The sequence below is a fragment of the Micrasema longulum genome, unplaced genomic scaffold (genome assembly GCF_059751315.1).
Source record: "Micrasema longulum isolate JH-2025_06_02 unplaced genomic scaffold, ASM5975131v1 h1tg000294l, whole genome shotgun sequence".
NCBI classification, from domain to species: domain Eukaryota; kingdom Metazoa; phylum Arthropoda; class Insecta; order Trichoptera; family Brachycentridae; genus Micrasema; species Micrasema longulum.
The window spans coordinates 94,201-113,719 of NW_028277498.1; the positions used below are offsets into that span (position 1 = coordinate 94,201).

Below are 19,519 nucleotides of genomic sequence, written 5' to 3' on the forward strand. Positions count from 1 at the left end.
GTAAGCTAATATAATTGAACGTTAACTTTTTAAGTAAAAAAAATAATGAATAATGAATATTTTTAAAATGCACAAAATTAACCTCAATATTTATTTATGTTTTTAAATATATCATTTTAGGGATATTTGTAGACGCTATGTACTCTAACAAAGGAACGTACTTTATGTATTTTATTAATTTATGTATACAAGAATTTACTACACTTAAATATTTTTTTTGTGAAAAAACATTTTTTACAATTTTATATAGGTTAAAAACGTTTTTTTTTCACTACGAAAAAGTTTTATAATACTGTAAGTGCAGTACAATACTACAATTTTAAAAAAATTCGTCCTTACAAATACGCAGATATTTTGATTTCGAGTTGTACTTTGACAGGTAATAAATAGCTTTAGGTGCCAAAATAAAAAAAATGTTTTAAAGAGATGTTATAACACACACAAAGTTTGTAACGAAGATAAAAGCTAATCATGAGCTAAAATTTTTTTTAGTGCTTTTATTATTGAACTAGCTTTAAAATTCACGATCTAAAACACTAAATTTAATTTATTGATTTGGTGTTTATTTTGTAGAACTCCATATTTTAACTTATAATATTAGAATTCAAACACTGATTTGAGTCTACTGAAAACTTTATTTTATTTTCACAAATATAAAAACCAAAATTTCGTGACAATTGTTTCGCCTTATTCGTTTGCAAATGCCCTAACAAGGCAAAACTATTGTCACGAAATTTTTGTTTTTATATTTATAAAAATAAAATAAAGTGTTCAGTAGACTTAAATCGGTGTTTGATTTCTAATATTATAAGTTTCACTAAATTTATGTTGATTAAAATTTTAAAATACTCTAACTTTTATCTTAAAAATTATGCAGCAAACTCTTACTTTAAATTTTTATTACATAACATGACTATGTAAATGAGGAAGTTTAGTGCTGAGGCAAATTTAATATTAAAAATGTTTTCTTGCACTCCGTAAAAAGTTAAGCATTTAATTTTACTGCAAAGTTTCTCGAAAATGTATGAAAATTAATATATAATTATGTGTATATATATACATATAAATAAAATAAACTACTTAGAAACGCACAGGTTCAATTAAAAAATATTTAATCAATTAAAGCGCTGTTGTGTGTTGTGATAGATTCTTGGTTTCTACGTAGCCATGTTTTTCCACGTTTTGACAGGTAAGGGTTTTTTTTTATATATCAGGAAAACTCACCGACTTGAACTCGTGACGTCACGGGCGGTGTAATTTCAAAATCACAAATCTTTAAAAATCATAGCCATGATAATACGATACATAAAAAAAATATTTTTTGGGCTTAGTTTGATAGTCTACTAACAAATAAAAAAATAACATAAAACCTCTTAACTTTCTTATAGATGCTGGAAATAAGGACCATGAAAATACCCATTCGTTTTCAAAATTTATTATTTTTTATACATAACTAGTAATAGCGGATAACAGTGGGCTGTCTGCGACTATTAGGAATTATGTCAGCCATTCGGGATATTTTTTCTCGGCCCACGAATACACAAAAACACCCTCGCAAAATGTGCTCAAACTCTTACGCTCAATTTTGGGATCGAAGAAAATCATGTCCTACCATTTTTCTCGAAACCACTTTGCATTAGAAACAAGATATTTGGAATTAATCAGATTGGAACTCGATTGCGGGTGGTATTTTCGAGATGGCGGAGGGGGCGCGTTTATACACGCCAAGGTCTACTAAATCATCAATTTTACGTCAGGACACAGGTTGTTTGTATAACATATCGAAAAATTGGAGCTACTAGAATAATAACGAACGCTGATTGCTAATTGCGCTGACCTATTATTGAAATTATTTTTATCTTGTATAAAATATGTATAAAAACGACATAGTTTATTATGTAAATAAATTAGACGATATCCAAAGAGCTGAAACAACTGGGTACCTGGCTGTTATTAATTTCTACAGTTCAAAAACTACAAACGTACAACATTTGATTTATGTACTGCATTTGGTTGTGTCGCTTTTGTTAGCAGAGATTGGATAATAAGTTTCATCTCACCCTATTCATATTACATACAAGAACGTCATCATTTTATTGCTGTACCACATGTTTATAATATTCTAATGTAGAGATTGATGAAATAATTCATTTAATCGTGATATTTTCCGGCAACCCGGCGAATAAAAATGTCTCTATATTTATTTATGTTATTTACATTTCAAACTTTCTAGTTATCTTTGATAAAAATGTAACCCAAATACAGAGATCAATGGTCATAGGATTATCAACAAACCATAATAACAATTATAAGATAAATATATAAAATAAATTAAAGACTAAGATCCTTCAGTAAAAAAATATTTTGTCAATTGCATCTTTGATATCCAATCATCGGCGAAAAATAATCTTTTTTTATAAAAATTTTATCGACGATACCAATTTTTTGTTTTATCAGTTATAAAGACTCATAACGATACTTTCACCTCGGCCTAAATGCAAGGCGATATATACTCGTATTTACATCTCGTCGATAGAAAAGTTTTCAACATTTACGAAAACCTTTTTTGAGTACTTAAACATGTAAAAATATTTGTAAAACATTTTTTCATTACATTGTGATTCACATTTTAAAAAACATTTTTTGATTTAATGTTCAAGAAAACATTAAAAAATATTCTCAACAGGACATCGGTATGAACATTTTCGTTTCGGTGGTAATAAGATCCAAGTGAATATTACAAAATAAACTTATATATTGTAAAAAAAAATTAATCTTTTTAATTTCGTAACGTAAATGGTAATAAAAAAAAATGGTTTTATCATCATAGCTGAAAAAATGTCGATAACAGTACAGTATAAAAAATGCATTTTCATCAAAAAGTCAACTCGTTCATAATCGTCTTCAAAACTGTAATATTATGGCTCCATTATTTGCATCGCCAAGATGACCCGAAGTTATGTTATAACACTAAGTAATATGTTCATTAGCTCACGAGAGTAAAAAAAAGGAAAAAAATATATTATGCACATTTAAATGTATTTTGTACGAAAAAATAATTTTTAACCTATCATTGGGAATAAATAACTTGACAATGTTTGGTAAAACATACAGAAGTGAAATGGTCATTAAGTTTGGTGACAATCAGGATAATTTGTCGTTCCTACAAATCGTCCCATCGACGACAAGCTACTTAAAATCTCATATATCAATTTTATTACACACTTCCTTCTTTAATAAACGGTGAGACTGGGACCATCTGTATGATGTCTGGATATAAAACTATATTAATAAATTCATTTGCAAGTACGATTTAGTTAAAAAATATACTACAATCAGGATTTTACATTTACATATCAAATAACTGATAAAATAGACCAAAAAAATAACATTTTTTAGATAAGCAGGTATACAGAATAAATTATAAAAATACTCTGATATGCGAAAAAAATTACTAAATTCTACCATTACGATTTACCAGCTAATACTTATATTATTTTAACGCCACCATTCTCAAACAATGTCATATTTTAACTTTTCTACTTGACCATCGTGATTTTCTTTTTAAAGTGTTATAGGATAACAAATCTATTAAGGATATGGTTTGGTTTTTATGCCCCAATGTCCAGAATGTGTAAATTAGTCAATTCATCACACGACTTGGAATTCTTTGGGATAGATCTTCCGGCTTTGCGTAGATCTCTTCGCGACTAAACAGTGTGGGATGAAGTAAGATTGGCATGGTTTAGCTCGAAGTCTTAGGTCTTTCATTTTTATGAATATATTGTATACAATTATTGTTTTGCGCTTGTTTGTCTTTGCTAAATAGTTTTATGTTATTTTTGTTCAGTTTCTTGCATTTATGTTTCTTCATCTAACTGTTGTAATTGGCTTAGGCCGTATATATAAAAAATAAATATGATAATTTAGTTTTTTGACATAAAAAACCTGATTTTTGGGTTATGACTCTATTTTATCGGAGGTGCAAAATATTTTGTTTTCATTTTTGTCAATAAGATGTTTTTATTTCGGAAACTTTTTAGCTGTCTTGAAATCAGTCAGGTTTTCATTCTCACTCAAAATTTTACATTATTTATATATTTAAGGACTTATTCAGTCTAAAACACAACGCTTAAAACATTTCATGTTTTTATATACACGTACAATCAAAATAAAATACAATTCACGAAAATCAAAGCTAGGACAAAAAAATAAAATGGTAACTTCCTCGAGACAAGATCTAAAAATGAATATATTATATTTGAGGGAAAATTATTTTTGCTAGATAAATATTTGTTCAACGTAATTCAATTTTATTAAGTTGTTCAACGTAATTCAATTTTTACTGTCGTAAATAATATTATGTGTTTACCTTAAATAATCTATTTTATTTTCTAGAGCGTTCCGGGAAAGGGAAATATTTATCAGAATAATTCCAAGTAAGGCCATTTTAGATATCACATATTTGTCCTAAAAATGGGAATCAAGTCGTGTGGGGTAGACCTTGACTCTTATTTTATATTATTTTTAAAATAGGTACTGTGGATGTTTATTTTAATTTGTTGAATAACATCGTAGGAATTTTCGTTTATCAGTTTATTTAGTGCCATGCCGGTTAAAATGCAAAAAGTAATGTTCAAATTAATTTGACATTTCACCTTTCACTTTTCTAAGCAACACATTAAACCTACGTAAACAAGAAATTTCATTTTATTTAACTTCTAACTATTTGGTGGAATGAGGGAAGTCAATTTTATTTTTTCTAAGATTAAAAAATGTGTACAAAATTCACCAGGTCAATACGTGATCCGAAACTGTTTATTTCAATACAAAATTACGAATAAAATCTTCAATGAGGAAGTTCAGTGTTTTTTTTAAATTTGTTTATTGACTATTAAACTAAGAGATTTTTTTGATTAAATATTTTTATGTATCGTATCATCAGCGCTGTGAATTTTCAAAGTTTTATAATTTAGAAATTACTCTACCTGTGACGTCACGAGTGATCTACGGTGAAATTTGCTGATTAATAAACTAGCTTTCCTTAAGCCAGAAATCTATCACAATACTTTATCATTGGTTGTATCACAAGAACTCGTGACGACATTCAAAGTAATCCGTTTTAATTAAAGCCATTTTTAAAACAAAGTTCATTCATTTTCAAGAACCTTTATAGTAAAATTAAACACATTTTTCATATCCAATTTATAATAGTACTGAACTTCCTCATTATTTTACACGCAGGAGTTTTAATGGATACTTTTGTGGATATCGATTTATGGCGTATTCTACTTTTGCTTGGTTCATTAGAATGTACCCTTGCTCACCATGCTAAAACTATGGTTATGAATTATGAATAACCCTCATACTGATAAGAGGACGTTTAGAACATATACGGGTTCAACTACCAAAACACTATTCGGAACAAACAATAATTCATAATCTTATATTCGTATGCTCTCAGTGTGTACTCACTAATCGAATATTTCACTTTTCAGAAAACAAGTTATTGTGTCAAACAAATAATTCATTTTGGGATGGGAATTAGGATGACAACAATATTCATTATTATTAAAAATTATAGACTAATATCAATGTAATATGTTGTGTTAATGTATTAAATGTTTAATTGTTCCAAAAATATTTGAATTTATTATTACAAAAAATGACATCTGTGTTCAAAAATGTATTAATAGATCAACAACATGGATTTCAAGCTGCTAAATCCACTACAACCAATCTGTTTGCTTATACTACTGCTATCACTTGTGCCCTTGAAGACAATTATCAAGCTGATGTGCTTTATACAGACTTTTCTAAAGCTTTCGACAAAGTCAATCACACAATTTTTCTGGCTAAATTAGAAGCCATTGGTATAAGAGATCCTTTATTATCATTTTTCAGGTCTTACCTAAGTGAAAGAAAACAGTTGATTCAAATTAATAATTTCTTGTCTTCTCCAATCACTGTTACTTCTGGAATACCTCAAGGAGCCCACCTTGCTCCATTATTATTTAATATTTTTATAAATGATATTATCAATGTTTTTCAAAATACGAAATTCTGGCTTTTTGCTGATGACAAGAAGATACTTAAACTTATTGAATTTCCCAATGATTGTCTTCTTTTTCAACATGATATAATTGTTTTAATGAATTGTGCGACATCAATTGTCTTCAACTTAACATTGACAAATGTAAAATAATATCTTTCTCGTGACGAAAAAAACCGATACAATTCAACCACAAACTAAAAAATACTTCCCATTCAATGGTTTTGTCAATAAAGGATCTTGGCATTACTTTAGATTGTAAACTCTCCCATCGTGAACACATTGATAATATTGTAAACAAATCTCTCAAACTTCTCGGTTTTATTAATAGAGTGATGACGGACTTAAAAAATATTAATACCATCAAAACTCTTTATTGCTCACTATTTCGACCTCATCTAGAATACGCTTCTCCTACTTGGTCTCATATTGACCATAAGACTCATATTGACCATATCGAGTCTGTCCAACACCGTTTTCTAAGAAAAGTGGCATGGTTGCTCGGATTACAAAGGGGTAATTTTTCCTATTTTGAAATAGAGCAATCTCTTAATCTGTCTTTATTGGAGAGAAATAGAACTGAGTTGGACCTAATATGCATTTTCAACATACTTAATACTATAAGTGGTGTCCCATCTCTGTTGCAATCAATTTCTTTTCATGTTCCCAACCATGTCATCAGAAACCAAAATCTGCTATTTATTCAATCTTCTAAGAGCAACTTTTGTTTTTATATCCCAATAACCAGAATGTGTAGATTAGTCAATTCATCACAAGACTTGGAATTCTTTGGGATAGATCTTCCGGCTTTTCTTAGATCTCTTCGCGACTAAACAGTGTGGGGTGAAATTGGATTGGCATGGTTTAGCTCAAAGTCTTGTGTCTTTCGTTTTTATGAATATATTGTATATCATTATTATTTTGCCCTTGTTAGTCTTTGCTACATAGTTTTATGTTCTTTTTGTTTAGTTTCTTGTATTTATGTTTCTTTATGTAACGGTTGTAATTGGCTTAGGTCGTATATATAATAAATAAATAAATAAATAAATATCAAATTACTATTTATATATTATAATAACTTTAGTTAATTTCAAAACTCGATGAATCTATACGCCAAAGGCTTTCTCTTGTGGAAATTTCAAATTGTATTCGATAATCTCCTACGAAGGCTGAATATATTTTAATTTGCTATAACTTACAGTAAACATAGGTACGTAAAGTTAATTGATATTGGATTTTTGTGAATGTATAATTTAAATTTATAATAGGAAATTGTCAAATACAGGCAGAATGGTGAATATTACAGTGTGTAATATAATCACTTGAACCAGCCAGAGACGGCCGAGACGAGTTGTAGTCACGTGGTAGCATTAAAAACTCACTGATCAATGGTCCGAGGATTGAACCTAGCTTTATCACAATTTGTTTTCAATCTTCCAATACGATTATTTAGGAGTTTTACGACTAAAAGAAAATGACCATAAAATTTGGTTAAATCACGCAAAATGACACGTAATAACTCCTTTTATACATCCCCTTAACATAAATATTATATCCAATAAATATACATATATATACATATATTTACAAATATTTAAATATATGTACATTTAATCTTCAATCACCCTACTAATTAATGAGGAATAAATAACACTAAATGTATATATTTTGGAATAAAGAATGTATAATTATTTATTATCATTTATCTATTTTTAAATGTAAGTACGTAAAGTCAAAAATATACTAATTCTGCATTATGTACACAATTTCTCAGTTTATGTTATTAGCAAACTAAAATATCAAATTATGATGTACGCGTAATCAGATACAAAATGTTATTGACTTATTGATCAAAATATGCTGCGCTCGATTGCATAAATTAATTATAAAAACAACTTAAATCGTTAATTTTTTTGGATGAATTAATTAGCAGGAGTATTTTTTCTGCAAAAATATGCAATATTTATCGTCTGCCTACATTACTAACACAAACCTTTAACATTGTCGGATAGTAATAAAAATTTATCAATATTTATGTCAAATAAATATTTTATCAATGGTAATTGGGGTAATAGAATTACGTTTTAATGCATTAAGTAGTACAAACAAGAAAATTCATTTCCACAACCTTCTGGCAAAAAATACTGCTGACGTAGATGCACAAAATATTTTAAGAATCCTAATTATTTTTGGGTTTTAAAAAAATGTTTTTTTTTTAATGTTCCGGTTCAAAATGGGATTAATGTTACGCAGTATAATTCTTAGGTATAAGTTTGATAACTTGTATTCTTTTTTTTTTTACTAGGAAAAACAACAGAAGTCATATTAATAAAAAAGAATTGAAAAAAGTACATACATCTTAATAAAGTTTTTCACAATTATAATATTTACATTTTAAAATATATGTGATGTGTTTCTCGCATTTTAGATTCAGTCACAATTTAAGTAGCTTTTCGCTAATGGAGGTCATATTAATTTTCGTGGAAAATGTTTAAACCATTTACGAACTCCCCTTTTAAGACAATTTTTATTGAAGGCACATCATTCCTTCGCGTAAGAGGTAAATAACGACGTATACTGAACGATATACGTGTAATAAGTTTTTTGTTGAAAACGGTTAATGTAAAGTATCATTGTGTGTCTTCTTGAATGCATAAAAGTATCATAAAACGACATACCTCTGAAATAAATTGTACGAAATATCAGCTGTAGCACACAAAACAATCGTAAAACTTAACGTCATAAATTTCTAGTCAGTTTTCGTTGCACTTAAGAATCCAAATTGTGAAATTGGAGCAAAACACACTTTGCCTTTGAATGTAAACAATTTGACGTTCGTATTAGATAGTCGGATTGCGGATCGCGCGTGTAAACATCTGCCTCAGTAAGGCGTCACAACCTCAGTATAGCACGTCTGATATCATACTGAATACGAAATACGAATACCGAATACTGTACGGCGGAGAAGTACTGAATGGATCAGAGTGCCCGTGTACCTTATGTAGTGGTTGGTTCACATGTTTGTGTCACGAGTAAAAATACGATCGGAAAGGTGGGCGCCATTTTATCGGAAGTAACCGCGGGAGGCGGGCGGGAGAAATGCTTTCCCGCTGTTTCAAATGTCAAACATTGTTTCTCTACGCGCACTAGTGTAAGTGCCAATGCACATTACATAGCACACTTGTAATTAGTTGTCCTAGAGCCGCAGCGCCGCCGCCGGCCTTCCTCTACTCGATAACACAATCTGTTTTATCATTTACCAGAATAGGTACGTTTTACTTTAATAATCTTCTTTGACTGATCCGAGGAAAATTTCAGATATCGATCGAATATCGATCGATTAAAAAAAAAACTCGCCAATCTTCTATTGTCAGCAGTTGGGAAAGAAAATATATGTTGAAGAGAAGTCAATTGTAGTAATTGTTAGAAAATCTTTTTCAAGTTTTGTATCACTTAAAAATATTATTTTATAATTTATTAATCAGATACCGTTCTCATATGTACAGTTTTTAATACCTGTTGCTTCAAATGTTTTGTTTTAATTCAACATTTGGATTTAAAAACAACGAAAAAAATCATTCTTTACTCCTTTTCAATTTTTCTCCTTATGCTTTTAAATACATAAAAAAACACGTGTACAGTGCGTTATAGAGTTACGTGTGTAAAGGTAGGTACAAGACACGTGTTTTGTATGTTTGGCACATCACGATTTTTTTGGAAACGTAAATATTGAAACATGAAATAAACATGTCACATGAACATAACTGATTTTAGAAGCGAATGCCCACGTCAAATATTTTCTCAATGATGGAATAGAAATGTGTGAGAATGGAATGAACATCTGACGAAAAGATGTCCGAAAAAGCAATAAAATCAACAAACCAGAAACATAAACGCAATGAATAAAGTTAACATGGAAAAGTCAAATAACTTATATTTGTATTTCCTGAAACTCACCGTAACTGTCGCGTGTTTTACGGTATTATTTTAATATATCGGCTTCTTATTTAAATTTACTGTTATAAATAAAACATTATACCTAACTATATATTCATGAACTAATTTAATACAAACGATTACATAATTATTGTTTTTAAATAGAAATGTAGCATTTCAATAAAAAGAGTTGTAACTTAGTGCCGTTTTTATCCATTATATGACTGTTGTTAGTTTTTTTATGTAGGTATTTTGGTTGTCCTTGTATTTTTTTTTTGATCAGTTGATCTATTCAAAGTTTACCTTTTACCTTTATGATTTACAGTTATTTCTGAATTATTAAGTTGGTTTTTAATTTGTTTTGCATTATATTTATGAAGTAATATAAGCCCAGGATATGAATAAGAATAAATACCCAAATATTATTATGTTGACTAACTATTATTCAATAATATTGATATTATTATCAGCCCTCTAAAGAACTTGGAACCCAATTGTGTTTTATCATATATTTTCTATTTTTCTTGGGTCCTTTACCTATCCCTTTCCAAACTCTTTACCTGATCTAGCAGCTAATGCATTTCATACATAGTTATTTAATAAATATATGAAAAAAACCTTTCGAATACCAAGTATTTTGGAAGAAACTGTTTGTATAAAAATAATTTTTAATAAACCTTTATGACCACTGAAAACTTTAAAAAAGCGTCCACAAAACTAAGGCATTACCAATCTGTTTTCGGTTAGATAAAATATATTGCAGCAACCCCCCTAATAAACGTTTGTATTATAATACAAAAATTACAAAAATGACTAACAAACAAAGATTCTTAACAAAGTTTTTAATTTATTAATTAAGAAACACAGTCACGATAAAAAGTTTTAGTGTGGATGAAATGTATGCATACCTTCAGTAAACTCATTGTATTCAATAAGTCTCCAGTCTTATTGGAAATTTGAGAAAGTCTTTCTGCTTTAAATATTAAGCAAAAACATTTCCTAAAAGGACGTAAATTTATTTTATATTTTCTAATTTTTGTAGTCAACCAGTTTACTGCTAGCCACATATAGTATAAAGACCATTATATGTTTTACTGTAAAAAAAATCAATGAGATTTATTATATCGCAAAACGTGCAAATTACTTTCTTATCGCATCCATTAATGCGGGCAACGCTTGTAGATTTATACAGAATTCTGACAGTTTAATTTTTTCAATCAAACAAAAGTTTGTACTATATTATTTATGTACAAATCTTGCCATAACGGGGTACTTACTTTGTGATGAAACACAATATTATGTCCATTTATGGAATGGGAGTGTTGAACCGATTGCATTAAACTTTCTAGAAGAGTCTTGATCCTCAAGTACCTATGAGTACCTTCATACAATAAACCTTCAGCTCTGAGTCACACAAAACAATGCCGTAATTATGCGACTCAATAAAACAAAACGCCACAAAACAAACATACCTAGGAAGAATACATTAAATACAACATCGAGTTTAATCTTATGACTTAACCAAACACGCAGTGCATTTAATTTTAAGCCCGAAGAATAGGTTTGTTTAAAAGAAAAGAACGCGACAGTCAGAAAATTAAAGTTGTAAGATATTTATAATGAAATTATTCTTCAAGCATTTCAACGTATAAAAAATGGTAAAACTTAATACAACAAAGCGAACACTTCTAAGAAGGGAATGAGGAAGTTCAGGGATTTTTAAAAATATATATATTTGTTAACAGACTATATAACTAAGCAAAAATTTTTTTTTCAATTTTTACTATCGTATTATCAGCGTTATGATTTTTTAAGTTTTGTATTTCTGAAATAACTCCGCGTGTAACGTCAGAGGTTCATTTCCGCTTATTCTCATTCAGTTCTTCCCATTGGTCAAGCAGACGGGAAATCTTCCATTGCTCTCAGATCATAGGTTGATTCATGTGAACCAGTGACGTCATTCAAAGTATTGCGTTTTTATTAAAACATTTTTTTATTATTTTTTCTGTACATTTTTAAACTTTGCACTACAATTTAATGCTCTAATTTTTACACCGCGAAAGAAAACATTTTTTGTATCCAATTTCCCGTAGGGCTGAAGTTCCTTATTCACTGTGCTTGCGACCAGTCATTGCCTTATTTTAGTGATTAATTTAAAGTTCTGTATATGCCTGTACATCCACATTCCTTAATGTTTTCCTTCTCTGTTGCAATGAACTTCAATCTTGATAACTCCCTAGAAGGTGTAATTTAGGCGTGTCTACAAATATTAGGGTATACGAGTACTTAAAGCATTATTTATACAATGTATTTTTATTTAAAAAAAGTTTTTTTTTAAAGGTGCTTCTTTTAAAGTTTTTTCCTTAGACGGAGTTCTTCATTTAAATTCTTACCGATTTTTGTTCGAGTGCCACACCAGGGCCGCGATTATAAACGGCTATCTTCATCGATATATACTGAGACGGTATAAACTAATATCGATATTTGTGTACGGAAGTGTGTATATTAGTATGAAAATTCAAAGTTTTTTCGTCGGTAACCGGTAATTCAACTAGTTTAGAAAAAAATATTTTAAGCATATTCTATTTTTCATACAGAAAACTTAATTTTACTTTGTAGATAAAATTGAAGATAACTTTTATCTTCCCATCATAATCGAGGCAATGAGTATTGTTGCTTTGGTGGGTACTCTCGGTATAGTATACGAGTATATGTATATAGATAGCACGAGGTATAACTTGGCTTTTTTGTTTTCTCCTCGAGTCAGAAGGTTGTCACAGAGCTTACACTTTGTTTACTGGAATAAAAATATTTTCATACAGTCCATCAAAGATATCTTTAGTTTAGTAGAGATCCTGGCCAACTATCAAAGGAGAGCAGTAATTACGAGTATGTGAATTTAATTGGCTGCTGCATACATTTTTCCTGAAGGTTTATTTTGAAATACATAAAAATGTAATTTATAATATCCATTCAACGTTGGTTTTTGTAAATATAATACTAGTTTGCACTGAATTGTATAATTCTTTGGCCTAATTCGTTTTTTAAATTCATTCGTATCGTATGAGAGGGAACGAGAGTAAAATACGGGTTTGATTGCGTCAGAATGAGATGAATATATTACGAACGAACGAACCTACGAAACGAAATTGTGACAGAATAAGGCTGCTGGATCTGGAGAGCTCTCCCTAGTCGGTCCCCCCCGACTGGTGATAGTGACCACCGTGTCGTACTCACGAAACTGCAGTCTTCCATTCGTCTCGGCACCTCGAAACCTCCCTCGCCCTCTTCTTCCCTCTACACTGCCGACCACAACCAGCGTCTCCGGCCATTTTCTCTCGTAAAGTCTTTCGAGGCATAGAGGCGCTGATGCGTATGGCAGTCCAGGATATCCTTAGCATACGCCTCCAGCACCGCATCTCAAAGGCATCTATTATGTTGCGTTATTTTGCCCTTATTGTCCATGTTTCCGCACATATTTAAAAAAATAAATACTAAGTCCTAACCAAACTTATTTTGGTAGCTTTGGATATGCCTCTGTCTTTCCATTTACTAAATAGTTCATATTTCTATTTTTGTAATTCACTTATAGTTAACAATACTTTGAGTTTGTCCAAATTTTTGTAGACAAGGACTGGATTCAACTCCCTGGGGAGCTGTTTCTATTAATATTATTATTATATTTACTTCACAAACATCAACAGATGAAAGAATTGAAGGAATGTGGATGTTTAAATATGGGCAGAATGGTGAATATTACACAGTGTGTAAAGTGGCCACTTAAACCAGCCATTGACAGGTCATAAGCCCTGTAGATGCCTAGACTTCCATATTACCTTCTCTTAAATGTTCTTCATCTCTGTTGTAATATATTAATTCATTTTTAGTTAGTAAGTTAATGTTCCTATAGCGTAAATAGAAGAACTGTTGCACATAAGTTATATGTATAACATAACAACGATCATTAAATCGCTAAAAATAAACTAATTCACCCATTAAAATGATGCCTTTTAATTCATTGTGTATATTATTAAAGACTTATTTTAATAAACGCCTAAGGTTTAACGATAAAAACACCTAACTTTGGGCCCTTTAACGAGACATTTAATTCATTAAAATAAATTTTGGTTTCAGTTTCGGCCGAAACTAGAACAGAAGCCTGAAGGATGAAAATCTTGTTTCGTTTGGTCACTAATATGTACCTTATAAACTACATAATCGCACATCCGATAAAATAAAGTCGACAATAAAAACGTTTTTTCAGTTAGGTACACCGAATAAATTATAAAAGAGAATCTCATGCTAAAACATTAACATCTAGTAACAATAGCTTATTTATCCATTTGATGGCTCTACGATAAACTTACACTGACGCTTTTTTGAACGCCGCCGTTCTCAAACAGTGTCATATTTAAACAATTTTCTTTACGAAAATCGAAGTTTTCCATAAAAAATATTAATCTTAATAAATATTATATTGCACATCGGCATTATTTTAAAGTCGAAAAGATAGACGAAAAAAATTAATACAAAACATACGGTTATAAGACAACGCCTTGTTATAATGAGGAAGTTTAGCCCTACGTAAAATTGGGTATAAAAATGTTTTCTTACGCGCGGTAAAAATTAAAGCATTCCATTGTAGGGCGAAGTTTCTAGAAAATACATGAAAAAATGAACTACTTTGATCGACGTCACTAGTTCTTCCGAATCAACCAATGATAAGAGAGTTGTGATTGATTTTCGGTTTACGGTAAGTCAACTGACCAATCATCAGAACTCGCCGAGAAGAAGGGGAAGAGAACTTGTGACGTAACACGCGGAGTAATTTCAAAAATACAAAACTTCGAAAAATCATAACGCTGATAAATGATAAATATTTTGGCTAAGTCAATAGTCCAGCAACAAATAAAAGTATTTTAATAAACGACCGAACTTTCTCATTTAATTTTTTGGGTCTCCTGGAAATTTTATTTTTTAATTATAACTATTTTGTAGAATGTACGATATAGCTTATATGCTCGTATAAATGTAATGTAATAGGTTTTATTACATGATACTATTATTAAAGATTTATATACAAAATTAATCTTCAGACAGTTTTTCGTTTGTTTCAAATATATAAAACTTTGATTAAATGCTTTTATTAAGCTGAACCGTATAAATTGTCACGCTTAGCGAGAATATGTATAATTCATGGTTCCCATATGTAAGATGTGTAACTTGAAGGTGACATACCTTACTGCGCTTCATTCATGATAATTGTGTTATGCAAAACATCATAAATATTTCAAACATTTCTCTGACGGTTATTACAATATGTCGCGAGTTCTCTGGCAGTTTGCCAATATTCTTTAAATCTACATTCAATAACAATACCAACCTACATTCATATCAATTCGCTGCTTTAATAGAAATATTGTTTCAATTTATTTTATAATTCACTCATATGTATGTTCATTACTTTATTATGCTTGTTTAAGAAACATAACTGTCTGAAAAATACTATATTGTATTTTCAAAATATATGGCACTTTAAAATGATTTACTACAACTTGATTTCCACTTTTCTAGCCTTGTTTTGTAAATGGCTCATTTTTTTTAAGAACACATGAAATTTATTTTGAAACTATTGTGTTTTTTAATGTTTTACCTTTTTTATCACTGGTGTTCGTAATATAATATTTTCAGGTTAGGTTTTCTTATTTTACACGTACGCTAGATTGAGAACATAATTTTTCTTTTTTAAAAAAAAAAAAGAAATATTAGCGTTCTTAGAATTCACCCTAATATTTCAAGTTTGGTGGTCATTTTAAACGAGTTTTTAACATATTTAAATCTAGATAAGAATCAAATTAGTTATAAATATTTTTAAAAAGAAACATCAAGCCACTGTTTTCTGATTTCTCCAACGGAAAAGTTCTTCACGTTTCAGTAAAGATTAGTATTTTTTTTTACTTCATGAAACTTTGTAAAGAAACATCAAATAAATAATCACTTGTTGACTGCAATATTTCCATTTCAAAGGAAACACTTTGAATTGACTCATATAAAGGAATTAAGATTATGGTCTGCGAAGGAGTGTATTTTTAGACGCGTTACTTACGACGATAGACTTAATTAAAAATAGCTTAAACCACATCCGACATCCGCGTTGCATACATTCTTCACCTAACGTATACAATATGGGATGACTTGTCTTGTATTGACGTATTAACAGTTTTTGCTAGAACTTTGCAAAATACTCGATTTATTTTAAAAAACATCACAGTACTAAAAAAACTAAATAGGTCTTTGCCGCTACCACGGGTACTAACACTCTTCAAAAATATGTTCTTTATCAAATTACTAACTTTGTTTTTTTCCGATATTACTAGATAACAGTTCTTTGTTTACTCGTATAATTTTGATCCGAAAAATCAATCAAATTTCTTGGTTTACTGTTTTTTTTTCTCGACCAGTTTTGAAAATGCCTACTTAGACGAAAGCGCTTGTTGGTCATTATATAAAAAGTTTAAACTAAACCAAATTGATGTTATGTGTCAAGATTATTTATTAAATTAGTTAGTCGAATCGCTATTTTGTTTCAATAATACTTATATCCCACTTTTTGATCGAGCAGATGAAACTCATATTGGCAGTTCAGCGGGACTTAAGATTTAGCATTTTTACACCTGCTACCTGTTTATTTTTATGAAATACGTAGAACTTTTTATTAAATTTATTTAATAGTGTTCTTGTTAATTAAATGCGTAACGAGTGACGACCATGAAAAAATATCAAAATCATTTTGCAAATGCGTTTTTTCGCTAGAAGCTAATAAAATAATGTTGAGATTTGATTATTTGTGCGTCGCAATAAGCATTATGGACGAAATTAAACGTGTTTCCACAGTTTTTTCATATGAAACAGGCGGAAAAAATAAAATAAATAAATCATGTTTGTTTTTTATGCTTCAAGGATAAATCATTTTTATTATTTTTTTATAATGAGTAAAATTAATATTATGTATTGTAATTAAAAAAAAAAATTAAGTACAGTATTGAATTGATGATTTTGTCAATATTTCTTGATAAAACTCCATAAATAATGATTTTGATAAACTTATTAATAAAAACTCCTTGCTTCAGTTTTTGTTTTAGTTTCACCGGTTCTAAAGATGCCTACTTAGGTGAAAGCGCTCCTTGGTCAAATTAAATCAATCAAACTAAACCAAGGAATTTTACCGGTAATTTTTATTATAATCATTGATTACACCCAGTGAAGGGATGTCTCTGTTTTTAAATTAATTGAATGCTTAGTAATCGCGCTGGCAATCTTTTCTTTCAGTAAAACCATTATTTTTTTCCTCTCAATCCATCAGCGTCTAAAGTCTTCTTTGGGTTATCTTTGATCACTGGACTACTCATTTTTTTTATCAGTTCATGGTAAATTCAATGAAAAATTATTTGTTTTCATTATTATTGATTCCACTTCGGGCCGTGGCAGATATCTTAATTAATATTCTGAAGATATATTGTGGTCTTGTCCCTTACACTATTTCTACGAATACCGAATGGGCTTCTTGCTAATATCCGAGGTTCATAGATGGGTCTAATTGGGTATACAGATTTGGTAACTTCCAAAAATAATTTCGAGTCTTTGAAAATGTACAATCAATTCCCAGTCAGTGAAGAATTCACTTCCTCCTTTTCCTCAATCCAAAAAGTACACATTATGTTCTTCTGGGTTGCTTGTTTTCTGCACAAAGTTGGAATCAGAGTGATTTCGTGAAAAGAGATCTCCTTCGGGAAGCTTTTCTAGTAGGTAACATTTTTACTAGTAGGTAGGGGGACAAGATTTAAGATACTTGGCCGAATTATGTTTAATTTATACTTGTTTATCTATAAACTTTTTTAAAATAATGTTTTTTTTAGTCCACATATAAATTTTTTTGAAATACAAATAATTTAATTTTCAAACCCTTAAAAGAGTTATATTTATGTATTTTTTTATCATAAATAACAATTGTGATATCAAATAGGTTAAATGTTGGCTAGTTTTGATTTATCTTTATTAACTATAAATTTAAATTTCAAATAAAACCAACCCATATCAATTTTTTTTAGAAACAATTATAAACATTAGAAAATAATTCCGCGTTTTTTTGTTGAAATTTATATATCATTAATACCCGGTCACCAGGGGCGAATGCTCCTTTTAAACGATTACATGCAGCTTACCATATTTTTTTGACATCTTAAGTAATGTTTTATAATATCTACTGTAGTATTATTAGGAAAAAACACATCACCAAAAAAATATATTACTTTTCTTTGGATATTAAATTTATATCATATTCCTTTATTCCATACAGCGACCAGTTGCGCCTCTATAGGCCAAAATTATTACTACTGGATTACACGAGATTACTCTGCTCCCTTTAAATTCACTAATTCAAATACGTATTTAACCTAAAACTTTAGAATCTCGTTCAAAAAATTACACTTGCGATTACAGTAAAATCTTGCAGCTTTCATTAATGCAATTTACTCTATGTTATGTTTCGGTGGTTTGAAAGTAAATTTGCTTTTAAATAAATAAATATTTTGATATTTTAATCGAAACGAATTAATATTTTAATCCATAATATAGTATAAATCCTTTAGTGGGTTTTAAAAAACAAAGATTCGCTAATTGTTTTTTAATTGTAATTCGTTTTTGTGCATACAATGACAGTTGAATATTGTAGGTTATTCTTCAGTATCCATTTAAACTTTTAAAATTTAGCTAGAGTTATGATAAAAACGTTACTAGTGTATAGTGTTAAGAATAAATATATATGAAGAATTATATATGTATAACAGAATAAGAAATATAATGATATATAAAATTTGATGAAACAATGATTCTTAAAACGTAATTTATGTTTTGTTTGGTGAACTATCGTACTCGGTAAGGAATACTTTTAAATTGTTGAATTATTATCATTTATTAAGAAAAAGTGTTTTATTTCAAGACAAGTTATAAAAGTCTGACTTAACCAAAGATGCACCGGTGCGCTAATGAATTATCCAGTTTATTAATTACTTTTTCGACGCCTAGCCCAAAACGCGAAATAGCTGCGCGGATGGGTCGTTGCTTTCTAAAGACGTAGGCGGGGGGTTTGAGTCCGTAGGAGTTCCATTTTTTTTTTTGCAATTATGTTTTTTAAAATTGTATTTTTTAAATCAAATGTTTGTGCTACATTAGAAAATATTTTTACTGAAACTATTAGCCGCTGGAGCCATTTGTTAGGAATTATTTATTTAATATAAAATAGACTTGTTTTTATATGCCATACTACCGCTATGGACATTTTATCAGAATTTTCATAGCTTACCAATTTAAAAACTCACCGCTCGCCACTGCCGGTCACTTGTGCTTTCAAAGCCACCTACTGTTGCTGACCTTGTAATTACACTCTACTAATGTAATCATAACATGTTGACAGATAAATCATTGACCCATAGAATTCCCACTACTACGAAAGTGCGATTCATTGCTGCGGTT

At 29.6% G+C, this 19,519-nt stretch overlaps 2 protein-coding genes across 2 annotated transcripts in view; one reads left to right on the forward strand and one right to left on the reverse strand.

The window, feature by feature from the left end:
• Positions 1 to 9,104, reverse strand: part of Timp (Tissue inhibitor of metalloproteases) — an 87,395-nt gene extending 78,291 nt beyond the window's left edge. Inside the window, exon 1 of the mRNA XM_088224541.1 lies at positions 8,731 to 9,104. The gene's annotated coding sequence lies outside the window, so the exon portion shown is untranslated. The remainder of the gene's footprint in view (positions 1 to 8,730) is intronic.
• Positions 1 to 19,519, forward strand: part of Syn (synapsin) — a 147,863-nt gene that overhangs the window by 89,207 nt on the left and 39,137 nt on the right. The window lies entirely within an intron of this gene.